The 20225-nt window shown below is 40.5% G+C and overlaps 1 long non-coding RNA gene across 2 annotated transcripts in view; it reads right to left on the reverse strand.

The window, feature by feature from the left end:
* The window catches only part of LOC132401930 (uncharacterized), a 137776-nt gene that overhangs the window by 102622 nt on the left and 14929 nt on the right, over positions 1 to 20225 (reverse strand). For both annotated transcript variants that reach the window (XR_009514752.1, XR_009514751.1), the window contains one exon: positions 16046 to 16181. This is a non-coding gene — a long non-coding RNA (uncharacterized LOC132401930). The remainder of the gene's footprint in view (positions 1 to 16045; positions 16182 to 20225) is intronic.

A 20225-nucleotide genomic window follows, 5' to 3' on the forward strand; every position in this document is an offset into this window, starting at 1 on the left:
TTGACGCTTCCCTTGTCTGTGGACTATTATATGTTCATGCAATATCAACTAACAACTGAGCAAAATATTCTTCTGACTAAACATTGTGAAGAATGGAGCCACTGTCATTCACTGAACACCTGTTACTACATACACAATTAGCAACAATACCAAAAAGTAACACAAATCATTGTTAGTTTTCTGTGGGCTTTGTTAAATATAACTAGCATTGTTCAGGAAAACAAAGCCAGTCCTAGGATTTCATCAACTTTAGTTACTGATACTCTGATTAAAAATAATTGTTCCTTGCAGTGATCTGCAGTGGAAGTCACAAGCTTATTCTCATTATTTGCAATATAAAATTAACTCTGGATCAATCTGCATAATTTGTACAATCTATACAAACTAGTATAGTATCCGCTCCAAACTTTTTTCTTCTCCAAGACCCTTGAACATATACCAACTCACAAATATGTGCCAGTCTTAACTAGAGATTTTCTCTTTACCACCTCTTGTGACCCTTTCATTTTCTAAAGGTTGTTATATACTTGCTCAATATTCAATGACAATTGAGGAAAAATACTTTTAACTAGATATTGGGAAGAATGAAGCCATTGTATTTTAGCCTGGTCATAAATATTACTCACCATTTTCTGATTCCAACCTTCTCTGAGGCAATTAGAACAAAAAAAAAAGGATACGGGAAGGACTCAGGAGGTCAAGCAAAACCTTAGGAGGCAAATGTGTACATCGATATTTTGGGTTTAATCCTGATGCAGCATACTAATCCATAACATCAACTTTCACCTTTCGCCTCGAGAGATGTGCTTGAGCTGCTGAGTTTTTCCAGTGTTCTGTTTTTTTGTTCCATGTTCCAGCATTTGCTTTCTCTTGTATTTCCTCCTAGGCAACTATCTGGATCAAAACCAGACTGTTATACTTGACCACATGTTGAGATTTGGATCCCATAATCAAGCCATCACTAGACTGTTTTGTTTTTGTATCAACATCATCCAACTCCAGACCTACATCAGCTCATCTCCATCCAGCAAACAAATGCCTATAACAGCTGTTTTTTAGCACAACATCATGGAGTGAATAGCTGGCCACACTCTCTTCATCCTTTCCCAACCTGAGAGCCAGCATCCCATACATCTCCTTGTGTGTCAGCTGTGGTTAAGTTGGCAGCCCTCTAATCTCTGAGACAGTTGTTGTGGGTTTGAGAAGTGTTCCAAAAGACCTACACAATATAGGAGTCTAAGTAGGCACACAATGCTATATTCATTTACTTATCTCAATTAAGGAAAGACCAACAGCTCTGCCTCAAGGTTTTGGGTCTGATACGCACAAATGGATCAGATACGCAACTTATCAATGGGCTCATTAATCCACCCTTTGAACTTTTGCTTTGCCTTTCACCACCCCAGAATTATGCCCCGCCCCACTCACTGATCTGTTACGTCAATTAACCAAAGCCCTCAGCAATGGTTTAGCATGCTTTCTGATACACTGATGTCCCGAGATTCAGATGTCCAAACACTTCAGAGCTCCCACTGGAATCTTCTATCCTCACCTTCAATAACAGATCCCGATCATCAGAATGCACCCACTGCCACCAGTAGTATGCACACTGACCCAGTGCCCTCAAATCCAGATCCCTGGTAAAAACCCCTCAATCCAGGGCTTGCTCCTCAGGAGATCAAGTCCACCTCACCCTCATCAAGTGCCCATGCTGCCACCCCAATCTTCCATCCATTACAGAACCAACTATGTCCACATGTTCCAGGTTCCTTTCTGCGTCCAGAGTGAATGGCCATGCAGCCACACCTGTAACAGGGCACTACAGTTTCCGGAGTCTGCTTTTGGCAAAAGTTTGTCATCCACAAGGCTTATCACTGGCACCTTATTCCATGAAATGCTACAGGAACTTAACAGGTCAGGCAGCATCTATGGAGAGGAATTAACAGTTGATTTTTTGGGCTAAGACCCTTCATCAAGTCCCGTGATGCCTCATGTCTCAGTTGGAAATGTTGAATGTTTATTTCTGTCCATAGTTTCTGCCTGACAAGCTGAGATGCTCCAGTATTTTGTGTGTGTTGTATGTGCACATTATAAGACCATAAGACCAAACTATATAGGAGCAAAATTGGTCCATTATGCATATCGAGTCTGCTTTGCCATTTCTTCATGGCTGATCCAAATTTCCTCAGCCCCAATCTCCTGCCTTCTCCCTGTATCTCCTCATGCCCTGACCAATCAAGAATCTATCAACCTCTGCCATAAATATACATAAAGACTTGGCTTCCACAGCTGCCTGTGGCAAAGAATTGAAGGAGGTATTAGGAGGTAGTGATCATAATACGATAAGCTTTAATCTACAATCTGAGAGGGAGAAGGGAAAATCAGAAGTGTCAGTATTATAGTTGAACAAAGGGGACTATGGAGCCATGAAGGAGGAGCTGGCCAAACTTGACTGGAAGGACACCCTCGCAGGGATGACAGTGGAACAACAATGGCAGGTATTTCTGGGAATAATACAGAAGGTGCGGGATCAGTTCATTCCAAAGAGGGAGCAGGGGGTGACTGTGGCTGACTAGGGAAGTCATGGAGAGTATAAAAATAAAAGAGAAGAAGTATAACATAGAAAGATGAGCAGGAAGCCAGAGGATTGGGAAACTTTTAAAGAGCAACAGAAAATAACTAAAAAGGCAATACAGGGAGAAAAGATGAGGTATGAAGGTAAGCTAGCCAAGAATTTAAAGGAGGATTGTAAAAGCTTCTTTAGGTATGTGAAGGGGAAAAAAATAGTTAAGATCAAAGTTGGGCCCTTAAAGACAGAAACGGGTGAATTTATTATGGGGAACAAGGAAATGACAGACAAGTTGAACAGGTACATTGGATCTGTATTCACTAGGGAAGACACAAACAATCTCCCAGATGTAATAGTGCCCAGAGGACCTAGGGTAACAGAGGAATTGAAGGAAATTCACATTAGGCAGAAAATGGTGTCGGGTAGACTGATGGGACTGAATGCTGGTAAGTCCCCAGGGCCTGATGGTCTGCATCTCAGGGTACTTAAGGAGGTGGCTCTAGAAATCGTAGATGCATTGGTAATCATTTTCCAATGTTCTATAGATTCAGGATCAGTTCCTGAGGATTGGAGGGTAGCTAATGTTATCCCACTTTTTAAGAAAGGAGGGAAAGAGAAAACAGGGAATTATAGGCCAGTTAGCCTGACATCAATGGTGTGGAAGATGCTGAAGTCAATTATAAAAGATGAAATAGAAGCATATTTGGATAGCAGTAACAAGATCGGTCTGAGTCAGCATGGACTTACAAAGGGGAAATCATGCTTAACTAATCTTCTGGAATTTTTTGAGAATGTAACTATGAAAATGAACAAGGGAGAGCCAGTGGATGTAGTGTATCTGGACTTTCAGAAAGCCTTTGATAAGGTCCCATATAGGAGATTAATGGGCAAAATTAGAGCACGTGGTATTGGGGGTGGGGTACTGACATGGATAGAAAATTGGTTGGCAGACAAGAAACAAAGAATAGGGATTAATGGGTTCCTTTCAGAATGGCAGGCAGTGACTAGTGGGGTACCTCAAGGCTCAGTGCCTGGACCACAGCTATTTCCAATATACATTAATGATTTAGATGAAGGGATTAAAAGTAACATTAGCAAATTTACAGATGACACAAAGCTGGGTGGCAGTGTGAAATATGAGGAGGATTTTGGGAGAATGCAGGGTGACTTGGACAAGTTGGGTGAGTGGGCAGATGCATGGCAGGTGCAGTTTAATGTGGATAAATGTGAGGTTATCCACTTTGGTGGCAAGAACAGGAAGGCAGATTACTATCTGAATGGTGTCAAGTTAGGAAAAGGGGAAGTACAACGAGATCTAGTCCTTGTTCATCAGTCACTGAAAGAAAGCATGTAGGTACAGCAGGCAGTGAAGAAAGCTAATGGCATGTTGGCCTTCATAACAAGGGGAGTTGAGTATAGAAGTAAAGAGGTCCTTCTACAGTTGTACAGGGCCCTGGTGAGACCACACCTGGAGTACTTTGTGCAGTTTTGGTCTCCAAATTTGAGGAAGGACATTCTTGATATTCAGGGAGTGCAGCGTAGATTCATGAGCTTAATTCCCGGATTGGCAGGACTGTCATATGTTGAAAGATTGGAGTGACTGGGCTTGTATACACTGGAATTTAGAAGGATGAGAGGGGATCTGATTGAAACATATAAGATTATTAAGGGATTGGACACGCTAGAGGCAGGAAATATTTTCCCGATGTTGGGGGAGTCCAGAACCAGAGGCCACAGTTTAAGTATAAGGGGTAGGCCATTTAGAACGGAGTTGAGGAAAATCTTTTTCACCCAGAGAGTTGTGGATCTGTGGAACGCTCTACCTCAGAAGGCAGTGGAGGCCAATTCTCTGGATGCTTTCAGAAAGAGTTAGATAGAGCTCTTAAAGATAGCGGAGTCAAGGGATATGGGGAGAAGAAAGGAACGGGGTACTGATTGTGGATGATCAGCCATGATCACAGTGAATGGCGATGCTGGCTCGAAGGGCTGAATGGCCTACTCCAGCACCTATTGTCTATTGTCTATTTTCTATTGAATTTCACAGGTTCACCACATTCTGGGTAAAGAAATTCTTTTTCCTCTCCGTTCTGAAAGGATGCCCTTCTATTCTGATGCTGTGACCTGTGGTCTTAGGCTGTTCTGCCATAGGAAACATTCCTCCACATCCACTCTTTCAAGGACTTCCACCATTTGATAGGTTTCATTGAAGTCACCCCTCATTCTTCCAGATTCTAGTGAATACAAGCCTAAAGCGATGAAATGCTGCTCAAATGACAAGCTGTTCAATCCTGGAATCATTTTTGTGAATCTCCTTTGAACCCTTGTCGGTTTTAGCACATCCTTTCTAAGCTAACAGGCCCAAAACTGCTCACAATACACCAAGTGATGCCTCATCAATGATTTATAAAGTGTCAACATTATATCCTTGCTTTTATATTCTAGTCCTCTTGAAATGAATTCTAACATCACATTATCTTATCTCTCCTTTCAGTTAGTCCTGACAAAGAGTCTCGGCCCAAAACATCGACCGTGCTTCCTCCTATAGATGCTGCCTGGCCTGCTGTGTTCCACCAGTGTTTTGTGTGTGTTGTTCTAACATCACATTTGCCTTTCTCACCACAGACTCAAACTGCAAAATATCCATTAGGGAATCCTGCACATGGACTCCCAAGTCTCTTTGAGTCTCAGTTTTTTTGTATTTTCTTTCAATTTAGCAAATAGTCAACCCTTTCATTTCTTCTAACGACGTGCATGACCATACACTTCCTGTCACTGTATTCCATCTCCCACCTCTTTCCCTATTCTCCTAACCTATCTAAGTCCTCCTGTAGCTTCTGTACTTCTTCAAAACTATCTGTCCCTCCACCTATTTTCATATCATCTGTAAACTTTTCAACAGAACTATCAATTTCATCATCAATTCATTGACATATAACGCAAAAAGAATTGGTCCCAACACAGACACTTGTGGAAAACCACTAGTCACCAGCAGCCAACCAGAAAAGGCTCCCTATATTCCAACACAGCCTGCTGCCAATCAGCCATTGCTTTATCCATGTTAGAATCTTCCTTGTAATACCATGGGCCTGTAATATCATGTTAAGCTTGTGCGAATCCAAGACAACAACATCAACTGATTCTCCTTTGTCTATCCTGCTTGCTATTAATGAATTCCAACAGATTAGCCAGGTATGATTTTCCCTTGAGGAAACTATGCTAAGGAAACATGGCCTATTTTATCATGCACCTTCAAGTACCTGCAAACCACATCCTTAACAATTGACTCCAACATCTTCCCACACTGAGGTCAGGCTAACTGGTCTATAATTTTCTTTCTCCTGCCTCTCTCCCTTCTTGAAGAATGAAGCAACATTTGCAATTTTTCAATCTTGCAGAACCATTCCAGAATCTATTGATTCTCAAATGATCATTACTAATGCCTCCACAATCTCTTCAGCCACCTCTTTCAGAACCCTTGGGTGTACACCATCTGGGCTAGATAACTTATCCATCTTCAGACCCTTCAGTTTCTCAAGAATCTTCTCCTTTGTAATGGTAACTTCATACACCCATGACCCCTGGCCCCTAGAACTTCCACCAGACTGCTAGAGTCTTCCATAGTGAAATCTGATGCAAAATATTATTCAGTTTGTCTGCCATTTCTTCATCTCCCATTACTACCTCTCCAGCATTGTTTTCCAGTGGTTTGATATCCACTCTCACCTCTCTTTTACACTTTATGTATCTGAAGAAACTTTTGCTATCCTCTTTAATATAATTGGCTTCATATCCATTCTTTACTTCTTAGTGACTTTTTTAGTTGTCATCTGTTGGTTTTTAAAAGTTTCCAATCCTCTAACTTTCCTCTAATTTTGCTCTGTTATATGCTTTTCTTTGGCTTTTCTGTTGGCTTTGACTTCTCTTGTTAGCTACTGTTGTGTCATCTTTCCTTTAGAATACTTCTTCTTCTTTGGGATGTATATACCCTGTGCCTTCCAAATTGCTTCCAGAAATTCCAGCCATTGCTGTTCTGCTGTCATCCCTGCCAGTGTTATTTTCCTGATTCTGGCCAACTCCTCTTTACTGCCTCTGTAGTTCCCTTTACTCCAATGTAATACTGATTCATCTGACTTTAGTTTATTCTTCTCAAATTTCAGGGTGAATTTGATCATATTGTGATCACTTTTCCCTAGGTGTTCTTTTACCTTAAGCTCTCTAATCAGTTTTGGTTCCAGTTCATTGCATAACACCCAATCCAGAATAGCTGATCCCCAAATGTGCTCAACCATGAGCTGCTCTATAAAACCATCTCATCAGCATGACCCCTCTTGGGATTTAGCACCAACCTGGTTTTCCCAGTCTACCTAGATATTGAAAACCCCATGGTGATTAATACATTGCCCTTTTGGCATGCACTTTCTATCACCTGTTGTAATTTGTAAACTACATCATTGCTACTGTATCTGTATAACTCCTACCAGGGTCCTTTTACCCTTGCAATTCCTTAGCTCTTTCCCACAATGATTTAATACCTTCCAACCCTATGTCACATCTTTCTATTGATTTGATTTCATTTTTTACCAACAGAGCAACACTACCCCTTCTGCCTTCCAGTCTGTCCTTTCGATACAATGTGTATCCTTGGACATTAAGCTCCCAGTTATAATCTTCTTTCAACCATGATTCAGCAGTGCTTACATCTGTAACTGTGCTACGTTCATCTACTCTTCTGTATACTGTGTGCATTCATATACTGTATAACACCTTCAGTCCTGCATTCACCCCTTTTCAATATTGTTCATCTTTTCCATTGCAGCTCATCCTGTTGACTGCAATTTTGCCCTATCATCATCCTCTCCTTGATAGGAGTCTCACTACACATTGCCTTTGTTTGTAAACCAACCACCTCATCTTCAGCACTCCCACTCTTATTTCCACCACCCCATTGCCAAATTAGTTTAAAACCTGACAAACAACTCTTACCAACCTTCCTGCAAGGAGACTGGACCCCCTCAGGTTCAGGTGTAACCTGTCCCTTTCGCACATCATTATAAGTCATTCAGTGTTACACGATGTCTCAAACTGAATGCTAGACTGGCACTTTTTAAAGTTCATGGCTTCTTGCTGAGGGAAGTTCTGAAGAGCTATCATAAAGGCTCTGTGTCTTGCCACTGAATACTGGACTAGGCTCAGCATACTAACCTCCCAAACATATGATTGTTTGGGAATGAAACCAATACCATGTCAATATAATATACAGTAAATATTGTACAGTAAGAGAATATAATAAATGCATTATGCAGTGGAAGTTGACAAATCAATGTCCAGATATGTATAATTGCATATTTTATGTATTTGAATGAAAGGAAACAAAAATCAAACTGCATAAAAATCAGCAGTTAATGAAATATTAGTAATATTGTGCATCTTCCTGAGACAAACCAAAGACCAAACAGCAGCATCCTTAGAAATGGTAAAACATGAGAATTTGCCTCAATTCATCCACAAAATAAAAAAACATCATGGAATGAAATGAGCATCTCTCTCAATTCATCTGAACGTTAGCAGAGTAAAAAAGAGATGTCCTGGATGCAATATGCACTGGGCATATCTAAGTATTCTTATCTTATGCAGTCCAGATCTACCACTCCCAGTACAATGGAACTTTACCAGTCTCTCAGAAGTGTATTGTCAACTCGTTAATTTCTAGCATTAGGTACTCCAATGACTTCAATTCAGTTTCTAGGAGGTTTTTAAATTTCTGAAAGAGTCCAAATTCAATGCTGACAAAATCTTTAGAATACTGTTCATGATATTCTCATGAAAATGTTAACATTTTATTAGGATTGAAGTTTAAATCTACTTAAATTTTGTCTGAGGTGACTGCACTGTATGCATGTTGGGTGTGATCACATGAGCCATATGAAGCAAAAATGGTATGTGCTAGATAGTGTGTTTACGTTTTCCAAACCTCCGGCCCAAAAACAACAGTATCCATTTGGGGGGCTTAATTCAGATCTACTTTTAATATCTTTAAAAAAAATTGTAGCTGGAACCAGGTTTCACATATAGCTCTGTTCTTGGATTTGGCTCTCAACTAAAGAATGGCTAATACTGAAAACAAAGAATGATAGAAAAATAAGAGAATATATTATTCAATTAAGTTTTTCCTTTAAAATCATAACAGTGAGGAGCCAAGATCATGAAAGGTAAAATGGTGTTGAACAATTGGCATGTATTGGAGTTCAGAGAAAAGAGAAAATGGGAAATACTGCAATAAATTTATTTTAGGAGAAGTGATACTAAGGCTGTTTCTAATTGTTGTTCATTTCACTAGCCCAAAGTGTCCTAATTTTCTTAAACCTTGTGGCATCTTTTTAAAATATAAATCCCTATATTGCACTAATGTGATGTCAAACAGTTTTGCTAGAGATCCTCCATAGCATTCAAGGTGCCGGTTTTTAGGAGTTGTTACGTCTCATGTCAAGCGCAAAGTGTTTAATTGCTACTATTGTCCTCGTATGCAAAACCTAATTCAAGAATTTATTGACAGAGCTGCCATCTGATGAGTTGAATGTGAACAGGGCAAATGACAAATAGCACACTGTTTATTGTCTAGTATACAAAGCTAACTTTCCTAGAAAACATTGTGCAGTTACATTTTATGGTGAAAACAGAAACTACAGCAATCTCTCACAATAAAAGCAAGGTAATTTGTTTGAAAAGAATACAATGAGTGAAGGATAGTTGCATATAAATTATATATAAAATATTAATCTGTCAAGCTTGATTGACAGGACAATTACCATGTTGACTGGCTATAACAGAGTCACTGTATGCAGTTCAATTGAAACGCAATTGACCATGTATTGCTTGATGAGTACCAGTCAATTTCTTTAGGAGCAGGATTGTCAAACCAAAGTCCTTGAAGGGATCCAGGTGTGGCCACCTGAAAGTTAAGGTTCGACCATCTGATATTAAAGCTGTTAACAATAGGGGTGTACTTTCTCCATTAAATTGGCAAGCCTCTGCTGCATTTACTACCCTCTGTACTGACTTGCCTGCTTCGCTTCCAGACTCAGGTGAGCATTACTGATGAAGTTGAGGCTGAAGAATTTGCACCCTATCTGCAACTGGAGCCCTTGAGCTCAAAGTTCACTGAATAAATATACACGAGGTTGGCCAGCCAGTTTACCAGTAGTCATGAGCATTACTGGATTTATACACTGAGCCAGTTTTTAAATGGTAACAGTGATGTCAAAAGGACATTCACTCCACTGCATCACACTTAATGTTCTGTGAATAATGCACCCACTAAAACCTTTTCAGAATAGAGCTCTTCTCCGGAAAGCAGGCTGGCAGATGTAGTTTGAAGCTCATTCTTACAATCATTCATCGTAGGTGTTATAAGATTTCCCCCTGAAAGTTTAATAGGCAAATAGGGTACATGTACATTGTTACTGGCACAAATCAGACAGCAAAGATTTCACAAGAGGCAAATGGCACCAGACTCTGCATGGAGCTGAATATGTGATTGAAACATTATGAAGCGAGAAAGGAAACAAATTCAGTTCATGCACTGGTTCACAAATAGGTTCAGGTTGTAAAATGATTAAGCTATTAGTTAGGTAGGATGGTGAATTTAAACATTGGCAACTTTGATGTCTGTGAGGAGCTTCACTTGTCATTAGTATACAGAGACTGTTGCTGTGACAAAAAATTATTGCTAACAGTAACCATCGTGTCTGTCCTTCCCACTTGCAATTTAGCGGCTAATAATCTCTGGATGTGAATATTCCCACGAAAGGACAGGAGTTGAAACAAAGGTAGCTACCCCTCTAGTTTCAGGGGATTTCTGTTCTCAGGGAATGGGTTCTCTCACAGGTCTGTGACTCTGTTGCCCTTGAAGTCTATTCACTGGAGGCCATGGATGTTCCCGAAGCCTACAGTGTGTGACACAGTCAATTCTGCCTGAGCTCCCCTGGGAGGCTGTCCTTGATAAGGCATCAGCTTAAATCCATGCTCTCACATTCAGCACTTGGCAAGTGTGTCACCCAGCTCAATGATGGGGAACTTTTTAATTTTTCTTTTACTGTATAGTGTTTTTTTATTGAGAAGATAATCACCTCAGAACCCCCTAATGACCAAATTGAAATGCATTCAGTTTTGCTTGTCTGTAAAAATCCCACAACAAAGGGGTCCAAAGTGATTATGTAAAACACAATTTTATGTGTGAGTTTTAGTTCCCAGCACCTGCATCTGTCTTCATGGCCCTTGGCCAAAGAAACATGACTTGAGTTTTGTTTAGTTAAATTAAAAATCCATGCCTATTGTAAATTTTATTTATTCCAGGTTAAACAGCAAGGTTGCACAATTCCAGTTTAACCTCGGTCTCTATGCAGCTCGTTACGATAATCAGCATGGCTGTTGCCAGGAATCAGACGCAGGCTGCTTCATCAGTTTCACTGATAATGGGGAGGAGACTGAGCTTTTTGTAAAACACTGGTTGTTCTTTAAGTACCCTTGTAAGTTGACAATATGTGGGGTCTTTGTGGTCTGCTGAATGGAAGTGAAGTGCAGCTATGAGCCTTGCAGCTTTTTTCAGTCCTCTAGTTTCGTATTTAAATTGATAAGGAGATTTATTTTAGCAGTGCCTTCTTTTGTACCCTAACACTACTCAGATACACCATACAGCATCATGTGAAGAAACAGGGAATACCTCCTGCCTGTTCCCTGAGGGGATAAAAATACAGATGAAAACAAATACAAGAACAACAACAAAAGTCATTGCCTCTTCATTACCACACACACACACACACACACACACACACACAACAACAACAAAATGCTGGAGGATCCAACAGGCCAGGCAGCATCTATGAAAATGAAGAAACAGTCACTGTTTGGGGCTGAGACACTTCATCGGGACTGGAAAGAAAGAGGGCTGACAGGATAAGAAGGTGGAGGTAGGGAGGGGAAGGAGGAGAAGCTAGAAGGTGATAGGTGAAACCAGGTGGGTGGGTAAGGTAAAGAGCTGGAGAAGAAGAAATCTGATAGGACAGGGCATTTGACCATGGGAGAAAGGGAGGAAGGGAAGAAGATGTTCAATTTTAGGAAAAAGATTTGCAAATTAGATGCCATGGGAGAACACTCGGCCCCTGAAACCTGCACCAACATTTCATTGTATTTTAACTGACTTGATTATTTGGTTTACTTGACATTCTATCCGCTTGCAGTGATCTTTCACCCACCCCCCCATCCTATCACGTATTTATCCCAGCCCTAAAAATATTCAGATATCCTGCCACTATCACCCTTTGAAGGAGAGACTTCCAAAAGGCCATAACTCTTGAGAGACAAACATTTTGCATGAAGGAATTCTTGAAGCAGTTTTAGTACATTACGGGACCAATCATATTCCCTTTAGACAGCTCAGATGACCTTACCTATTTTTTTGCCACATACAATACCCTTCCAATCTCCAAATACCTTTCTTCTTAGACAGTTTCCAACATCAAGAACAAGATAGTTGAAGGGTGTAGCAGTGATGTAGGACAATTTCCTGGGTGAGCTCGGAATGTGGATTATGGTAAGGCTGGCTACTCTCAGGAGTGATCTGTGGCAATGCTAACGTCCAAAATATATTAATCTCCAACCAGCAGTCCAAGTTCAAGTTCAACATCATTCAACTATGTACATGTATACCACCAAAGCAAACAATATCTCTCCATATTGAGGTGTATCACACAATATATTTAACTCACACACAATACATAAAGTAATACTACCACAAATAAATTAGCAAAAAATAAAATATATTCCAGAAGGTTGACATTTAGCACAAGATGTATTAATTCAAAAAGTAAACGGCATAACACTGCTGTTGCTTCGTATGTGATGAGACCTGAGTGGTGTCGGGAAGTTCAGTAGTCTCACGGCCTGGGGAAAGAAACTGTTTCCCATCCTAACAGTCCTTGTCCTAATGCTATGGTACCTCCTGCCCGATGGTAGGGGTTTAAAGAGACTGTGGGACAGATGGGAGTGATTTGTGACAATGTTAAGGACCCTGCATACAAAGCCCTCCTGATAAACATCTTGGATGGGTGCAAGAAAGGTCCTGATGATCCTCTCAGTGGTCCTCACAATCCTTTGAAGGGCCTTGCAGTCAGATGCCTTGCAATTTCCGTACCATATGGTGATGCGGCTGGTGAGAACACTCCTGTAAAAACCGGTTAGAATGGAATTGTGGGGGAGAGCTGTGCTCAACTCAGTTTCCTCAGGAGGTGGATACGATGCTATGCACCCTTGAATGAAGAGGTAGTGTTGAGGGACCAGGTGGTGTACACTCCCAGAAACTTGGTGCTCCTAACTCTCACCGTGGAGGAGCTGTTTATGCGCAGATCCACTAGCTAAATGTGACAGGTGAGGCATTGTTTGTGGCTTATGTGGCAAAAAGCAGATTCTAGAGACAAGCTGTAAGACAAATGCTGCATCTGATCCCATTCTGCCCCTGGACTCAATCGGGTTGGGTACGCTTTCTGCCAAGCCCTTCACTGTTATGTCAGCCATGACCACAATTGCTGATGCAAGTCCGTTCACCTAAATGGGGGCACCAACCAGGACTGAAAAGGTAAGTGCAGATATAGCATTTATGTTTATTTTTTACTTTAATCTCTAACTACTCGCTTTGGCAGTCTGAGGTACCCTCCTACTTCAGAGAAGCTTCAGTTTTACTGGTGCCTAATAAGAACCATAAGACCATAAGATATAGCAGTAGAATTAGGCCATTTGGCCCATTGCTTCTGCTTCACCATTTCATCATGGCTGGCCCATTTTCTCTCTCAGCCCCAGTCTCCTGCCTTCTCCCCATATCCCTTCATACCCTGACTCATCAAGAATCTATCAGCGTCTGTCCTAAATATACCAAATGACTTGACCTAAAAGCTGCCTATGGCAATGAATTCCATAGATTTCCCACTCTCTGGCTAAAGAAATTCCTCCTTATCTTTTTATCTTTGTTCTAAAAGGATATTCCTTTATTCTGACTGTGTCCTGTGGTCTTAGACTCCCCCACCACAGGAAACATCCTCTCCACATCCACTCTATCGAGGCACTTTCACCATTCAATAGGTTTTAATGAGGTCACTCCTCTTCCCTCGAATTCCTCTGAGTTCAGGCCCAGAGCCATCAAGCACTCCTCATATGATCAGCCATTCAATCCTAGAATTATTTTTGTGAACCTCCTTTGAACCATCTCCAGTGCCAGCACATCATTTCTTAGATAAAGACTGCTCACAATACTCAGGGTGAGGCCTCACCAGTGCTTTATAAAGTCTCAATACCACATCCTTGCTTTTATATTCTAATCCTCTCAAAATCAATGCAACCACCGCATTTACCTTCCCCACCACTGACTCAACCTCACATTAGATTTTAGAGAATCCTGCACGAGAACTTTCAAGTCCCTTTGCACCTGAGATTTTTGGATTTTCTCTCCATTTAGTAAATAGTCTAATTTATGAATCTATGAATGTGCATGATCATACACTTCCCAATACTATATTCTATCTGTCACTTCTTTCCCCATTCTCCCAATCTGTCTTTCTGTAGCCTCTCTGCTTCTTCAAAACTACCTGGCCTTGCACCTATCTTTGTATTGTCCACCAAGTTGGCCACAAAGCTGTCAATTCCATCATCTAAATCATTGACAAGTAATATAAAAAGACTCAGTCCCAACACAGACCCTTGTGGAACACCACTAGTAACCAGCAGCCAATCAGAAAGGCTGCCTTTGTTCCGACTCTTTGCCAGCAGCCAATCAGCCACTGCTCTATCCATGGTAGCATCTTTCTTGTAATACCATGAGTTCTTAATTTGCTAAGCAGCCTCAAGTGTGGCACATTGTTGAAAGCCTTCAAATCCAAGTACAGAACATCCACCAATTCTCCTTTGTCTATTCCACTTGTTATTTCTTCAAAGAATTCCAACAGATTTGCCAGGCAAGATTTTCCCTTAAGGAAAGCATGCTGACTATTTTATCATGTGCATCCAAGTACCCCAAAATCTCATCCTTGGCAATCAATTCCAACATCTTCCCAACCACTGAGATCAGGCTAACTAGCTAATTTCCTTTCTCCTGCCTCCCTTCCTTTTGAACACTGGAGTGACATTTACAATTTTCCACTCCTCCAGAATCATGCCAGAATCCATTGATTCTTGAAAGATCATTACTAATGCCTTCACAATCTCTTCAGCCACCCCTTTCAGAACCACAGGGTGTAGACCATTTGTTCTAGGTGACTTATTTACCTTCAGTAATGGCAACTTCACATACTTCTGTCCACTGACACTCTTAAACTTCTGACATAATGCTAGTGTCTTCCACAGTGAAGATTGATGTAAAATACTTATTCAGTTCACCTGCCATTTCCTTGTCCCCATTACTAACTCTCCAGCATAAATTTTCAGTGGTCGGAAATGTACTCTCGCTTTTCTTTTATATATCTGAAGAAACTTTTGGTATCCTCTTTAATAGTATTCAATAGCTTAACTTCGTATTCCAACTTTTCCTCCTTTATGACTTTTTTAGTTGCCTTCTTCTGGTTTTTAAAAGTTTCCCAATATAAATTCCCAGTAACTTTTGCTTTATTACATGCACTCTCTTTAGCTTTTATGTTGACTTTGACTTCTCTTGTCAACCACAATTGTGTCATCTTGCCTTTAGAATACTTCTTGGGATGCACTCCTTCTGTCCTGCACCTTCCAAATTGCTCCCAGAAATTCCAGCCATTGCTGCTCTGCTGTCATTGCTGTTAGTGTTCCCATCCAATCAATTTTGGCCAGCTCCTCTCTCATGCCTCTATAATATCTTTACTCCACTGATACATCTAACTTTAGCTTCTCCTTCTCAAATTGCATGGTGAATTCTATCATATTATGGTCACCATCCTCTTAAGGTTCCTTTACCTTAAGCTCTCTGATCAATCCTGAGTCACAGCATAACACCTGATCCAGACTAGCTGATCCTCTAGTGGGCTCAACCATGAGCTGCTCTAAAAAGCCACCTCATAGGCATTCTAAAATTCCCTTTCTTGGGATCCAGTACCAACCTGATTTTCCCACATATTGAAATCCCCCATGATTACTGTATCATTGCCATTTTGATGTGCATTTTCTGTCTCCCATTGTAATTTGTAGTTCACACCCACATCTGCTGTTTGGAGGACTGTATATAACTCCCATCAGTCTTTTTCCCCTTGCAGCTCTTAGCTCTACCCACAATGATTCTACACCTTCCAAACCTATGTCACTTCTTCCTAATGATTTGATTTCATACTTTACCAACAGAACCACCCCCACACCCTCAGCTGGCCTACCTGGCCTTCTGATACAATTTGTATTCCTTTGACATTGTTCTCCCAGCTATAATCTTCTTTCAGCTACAATTCTGTGATGCCCAAGAACACGGTGACCTACCTCATTGACTATCATCCAGTACCACTTGCGTCCACTGTGATGAAGCGCTTTGAGGGGCCAGTGATGAAATGTATCAACTCCTGCCATATCAACTTCAGATGCCTTTTCATTGGCTCTTCATTCAACTCTGGGACATCTGGACAATGAAGATGCATATATCAGGATAGTCGTCATTGACTACAGCTCAGCATTCAATTCATCCCCCCGAACCTAATCAATAATTTTCAAGTCCCAGGCTTGAATACTTTCATGTGCAACTGAACCCTTGAGTCCCTCACTCAGACTGGCAACATCTTCTCCACAATCACAATTTGCACAAGTGCACCACAAGGTTCTGTGCCTAGCACCCTGCTCTACTTGATTTATACTTACTACTATGAGGCTAAGCACAGCTCCAAAGCCATAATTAAGTTTGCTGATGACATCATTGCCATTGGCCAAATCAAGTATGGTGTGAATCAACATGTGGGAGTCTAAAGATTTGGCTGAGTGGTTGTACAAGAAAAACCTCTCGCTCAATGTCAGCAAGGACCAAGAAGCTGATTATTGACTTCAGGCAGAGGAAACCGGAAGTTCGTGAGTCAATCCTCATCGGGGGATCAGAGGTGGAGACAGTCTGAAACTTTATATTCCTCAGTGTTATAATTTCAGAGCATCTGTCCTGTGTCCAGCATGTAAGTATCATTACAAAGTAACTACGACAGCACCTCTGCTTTCTTAGAAGCTTGCGAAGATTCAGCAAGTCATCTGAAACTCTGACTAACTTCTACAGCGGTTCAGTGGACTGCATACTGACTGGGTGCAGCATTGCCTGGTATGGAAACACCAATAACCTTGAACAGAAAAGCCTGCAAAAGGTAATGGGTACTTCATGGGTAAAGCCCTCCCCACCATTGAGCACAGCTATATGGAGCACTGTCATAGGAAAGCAGCATCCATCACCAAGGATCCCCACCATTCAGCTCATGCTCTTTTCTCATAGCTGTCATCTGGAAGAAGATACAGGAGCCTCAGGTCCCACACTACCAGGTTCAGGAACAATTATTACCCCTCAGCCATCAGGCTCTTGAACCAGAGGGGGCAACTTCACTCAACTTCACTCACCTCATTACTGAACCGTTCCCATGACTCACGGAATCACTTTGAAGGACTCTTCATCTCATGTTCTTGATATTAATTGTTTATGATTATTATTATTACTTATTTCTCTTTTTGGATTTGCATAGTTTGTTGACTGTTGCACAATAATTATTTGTCTGTATTGTTGGGATGTTCTTTTGTGTTTCTTTGTATTTACTGTGAATGCCCACAAGAAAATGAATCTCATGGTTGTATATGTTGACATATATGTACATTGATAATAAATTTACTTTGAACTTTGATGTTTTAAATTAATTTCTATCACAAAAATATTTTAAGTAGATTTAATTATCTTTAAATTATCTAAATTTGCTTTAATTGTTATCAAATCCTTTTGATGATCAGGGACATTTGAACATGATTAAATGCCTTTAGGCAGCAGAAGGCTGTTAAAAGTCATCAGAGGAGTATTGAGGCCTGGTGTCAGATCCTCCATCTGAGGCCTCATTGTCAGTTGAGGAGCAGTCCACCATGCAGGACAGTTGGAGTTGTGACATCTCTAGGGGTTCTGGATCTACAGGGCAGCTGGAAGTGTGACTGCAGGAAGAGCAAGGAGGGGTTTACAATCACGGACTGTGGGCCTTATCAAGCACGGTCCACCCAGCTATCTGACACAATGCTATTGCTCTTACACTGTGGCGCCAAAGATGGTGAACTCCTCCCATTATAGAGAATCATGGAACAGAGAAAGCCTGTCCATTCAACCATCAAATGTTATATTAATCCTGCATGAATCCCTTTCTATTCTCTCCATATTCCCATCAGATACACCCAGATTCTGTGGTTCACCTGCACACGATAGATTATTTACAGTGGTTTCATAACTGACTAATTATAGGAGGAGACCTGCTTGGTCACAGGGAGGTTCTGCAAACTACAGACAGACAACAGGAGAGGTCTGTATCTAATGAGGGTTTGTGGAACAGCCAGGCAGCAGCTCTGCCAGTGCACTGCTGTGTCACCCATAAAGACTCCAGCATTTTACATTATACAGGCACTTCCTATAATTTATCTTCAACATAACTTGGAATGAATTAAAAATTTGAAGGTTACAGCATTTGTTATAATGCTTTGCTTCTAACTGTTGGTACAAGACATACTGGGAATAAATATTGACCTTTTCAGCAAAATCAAGACACAAGACAGAAATAGATGAAAAGAAGCAACTATTAATGGGTGTACATTTTTTTGTCCGACGTGTGTGTTTGGAGAATGCACGCTGGTCAAGCATAGTTAAGGACAAATGTGTCGAGTCTTATCCTATTGAACCACATGAGAGTAATTTCACATCCAAGCTTCAGTGAGCTCAAGGTGGAGCTCATGACAAAAGATCTGTTTTGTAACGGATACTATGTAGTGAAAGGCCATGATCTCTACTTGAGATGGAAAATGTGGCAGAGAAGATGGTATCTGTAAAGAAGGAGCAGATAAACCTGTCCCAGACTCTTAAAAGGCTGTAAATTGTCAGAGGAGCAAAAATAAGAGAAAATCTGCAGATACAGGAAATCCAAAGTAACACACACAGAATGCTGGAGGAACTCAGCAGGCCAGGCAGCATCTATGGAAAAGAGTAAACAGTTGACGTTCCAGACTGAGAGCCTTCTTCAGGACCTAATGAAGCATCTCAGCCCAAAACATCAGCTGTTTATTCCTTTCCATGGATGTTGCCTGGCCTGCTGAGTTCCTCTGGCAAATTGCAGGAAGATGCTAATTTTCATGAATTGAGCAGAGTGAGAATGAAGAGAAAAGGAAGAGTGTCTAAAGGAAGAGAGAAGCTTTGAACAATAAGAGGAAGTAGAGAAACATACTGTCCTCATCCGACCTTACAGACTAGCATCAGTTACCTAGGTACCAAAAACCCATATGGAACTTGTGTTTTCATTGTTTATGCTCTAATGCAGGACAATGGGTTTCAATGCAATCTGTGTTATCATTTCATTTTCCTGTCTGACATTACTAAAGTAGATTTTCGCAGGGTTCCAGCTTTCATAATTGCAGAGTGTTGGTTATAGGAAGTTGAATTAATGTTTTGAAATAAGATATCACATTTCTTTCAAAGAAACAGTAAGGCAATTAAAGGCATTAAAAGTGCTGAATATAAATTTAGTTTTTGCTTTTTTAACAGAGAAACAATGTTTCCCAGTATGGAAGCTGTCAAATTGGCAGATGAGTGAAACTCTTTGAAAATATTCAAGGTGTTTGTCATTATTCCTTTCCTTAAACTCATAAAAAGCTGTTTTTAATATGTCACACCCATAAAAAATGTTAATTTTCTGATACTAATGATAGATTGTTCCACACAACCGGCTTTACAGTCTAATGCAGACACTATTTCTATTGCTAACGCAACAGATCGATGATTATAAAGAATAACAAAGAACCATACATAACACATTACTTTTTAACCAGTGTAAAGGTAATGCTCTGCACATATAACGATTGTATGTATAATGGTGATAGTGACTGACTGATATTGGCAAAAGAGCAAATGACAGTCCAGAGTGATACATCTGTTAAACTCATTATAATCAGGCAGCTTAAAATTGTATCTACTGTATCTCTGTCAGTGCTGTAAATATCTTTCTTGGGAAAGTGTTACCATATACAAATAAATTAGTGTTTACTTACTGGGAACCACCACTAAATCACCTAATCTGTATCAGCATTAGAATGTGGGAAACACTAATTAGTAAGATCACATATAATATTGCCTTGTTAAATGCACAGTCACTTAAATTAATTTTTCCCTAGAGTAGAAGAAGCTACAATTGCCTGACCTTTTCTATTCTCTCTTTCTAATGAAGTGGCATCAGAAACTGCTTGGTGCAATTCTATTGGATTGCGTCTCTAAGGTCAAAGGTCAAACCAATTTCTTCTCATGGGAAAGATGCATATATTCCAGTTTCCTGGAAATAAGCAGCTCAGAAGGACTGAACGGAAAGAGGCCCATTGCAATTTTAAATGTAAAGTAAAAGTCTGGAACAGATTGATTAATTGAATAATTTACAGTTTGGTGTTTTATCAGTTGTTTAAGATCATT

Source organism: Hypanus sabinus, chromosome 11 (genome assembly GCF_030144855.1).
Source record: "Hypanus sabinus isolate sHypSab1 chromosome 11, sHypSab1.hap1, whole genome shotgun sequence".
Taxonomy (NCBI): domain Eukaryota; kingdom Metazoa; phylum Chordata; class Chondrichthyes; order Myliobatiformes; family Dasyatidae; genus Hypanus; species Hypanus sabinus.